This window comes from Python bivittatus, unplaced genomic scaffold (assembly GCF_059951505.1).
Source record: "Python bivittatus isolate LINGU-HERP-01145 unplaced genomic scaffold, Pbiv_v1 ctg000190_np1212, whole genome shotgun sequence".
In the NCBI taxonomy this organism is placed as follows: Eukaryota; Metazoa; Chordata; class Lepidosauria; order Squamata; family Pythonidae; genus Python; species Python bivittatus.
This window is the reverse complement of record NW_028277042.1, coordinates 19,022,060-19,024,100: the sequence shown is the minus strand read 5'-3', so window position 1 is coordinate 19,024,100 and position 2,041 is coordinate 19,022,060.

Genomic DNA, 2,041 nt, shown 5'->3' with positions numbered 1-2,041 from the left:
CAAGGAAGAGGAAGGACAAGTTGGAGCAAACTGCTTTTCCAGGCAAGCCTATCACAGCTGCTAAGGACTGTCTCTTCTTCCTAATTTGTTCTTCTGAGGGCATGCGTCCAGCTAGGGTGTGTAAGAACATAGCTTTTTCTTAGACCGGCGTCTTGTTTTATGTGGTGGGGCAGCCGTAGACTTTTGAGAATACAAAAGAATCTTGCAAGGAATCCAGAAGATTTTTCAGCATCTTCTAGTTAGGCCAGCAAACAACAGAGAATCAGACATGGTTGAAATAACCAGGATAAAATCAAACCAGGAAAAAACCAATCCTAGATAAAAATCAGACACTTCATTGATTTCTATATAACCTATTTTTATTTGTTCTTCTGATGTGTTTTCAATAATATATCAGTCAAGGAAGCTCCTAATCATGGACAGACAAGGAACGAGCTTGACTTATACTGGTAGTCCTCGTTTAGCGACTGCCTCGGACAGCAACTGTTCACAGTTATGATGAAAAAGTAACTTTATGACCAATCCTTGCATTTACAACCTTGACAGGTCTGTAAAGCAAAGGAAAGCTGAAGGAAGATGGTAAGCACGGTCACAGTTTCACTTAGTGACTGCTTTGCTTAACAACTCAGTTGCTGGTCCCAATTGTGGTCACTAAATAAGGACTACCTGTATTATCAAGGACTCTATTATTGTATTATTTTGTCATTTTTCGTTGTTTTCTTTTGGTTGGTTTTTAATGTTATGTTTGCCTCCCAAAGGCACTGCTGGCGAGATGGGTCACTATATAAATCTACTTAACAAACAAACCTGATAACATTTTAGCATTTCCTTCGTCAAACAATTATTGTTAACATTATTTGAAACGTGCTCAGGAGTATCAATAAACATTTGTGATTATTTATACTTCGTACTTGTACCTCCGCAACAGTAGATCTGTGGTGTACAACAGAAGGACAGCAATCAGGCTGGCATATTACGATAAGTCATGGTTTATTGAACCATGGTTTCTTGGATAAACCATGATACACATGATGTCCCTAAAGGCTTGCAATCTGTGATATGTTAGTAGGGAAGACAGCGAAGGAAAGAAGAGAAATACAGAGGTACGAGTAAAAGAAGAATTAATAATGCCTCACCCACTTTGGTGAAAAAAAGGTAGTGTTATTTCTGGACAAGATCTGGGCTGTCAAGTCTGAAGGCCTTATTTCTTTCCACAACTGTGCACTGCATGAAATAAACCATGTGTGTCTTATTAAGGAGGCACCCTCCTGGAAGGATGAATTGGCATGGAGACATTGAAATGCACAAAGGATTCTTACATTTGAAAGAGGAAAATAGCAAGAATGTAGAGTTTGGATGAAGGAAGAAAAACAAAATGGGCCACCTCTTGAAGAAGCACGCTGACACTCCTTTATAGAAGCTCACTGGTTGATTTGGGGCCAGTCATGCTGTTTCAGCCCCAATTCACCTCTCATGATTTTTGTTGTGGGGGCAAAACAAAGAGAAATCTTTGTGGAAGCTGTTTTGAGAAAGAAAGGTGGATTATAAACCTATCAAAGAAACACGGTGTGGATGAGGAAAGATCTGATTGGTCATGGCACCTAATTAGGGAACATCCATTTGGCCCTTTCTTCCCATATAAATTATAAATGGCCAATTGAAAATATGTTGTTGTGCTGGACTTCTACTTGGCATGTTATCATGATGTCTGGATTTGGGACCAACTGATGGTTGGAGAGTATCACCAGCCTCCAAATATGGATGCCCACCATCCATATTTGCCCACCAGCATGAAGACATCCTGCAGCAAAATCTTGTTCTGGGTGCCTCATGAAGGAAAGCAGCAGTAGCACCACAGGAAGACCACTGCTGTCAGGATTTCGCAACATCACACTAGTCAGTCACCCGTAACCAGAGACAAAGGAACTTCGTCACTGACGCCTGTTGAGGATTTGTTCAAAGACCACCCAGGGTTCACATCCAACTAAATAAGGAAAGTTGCTCTTTGGAAGAGAAACTTCTTTCAAAATTAGTTTATCCA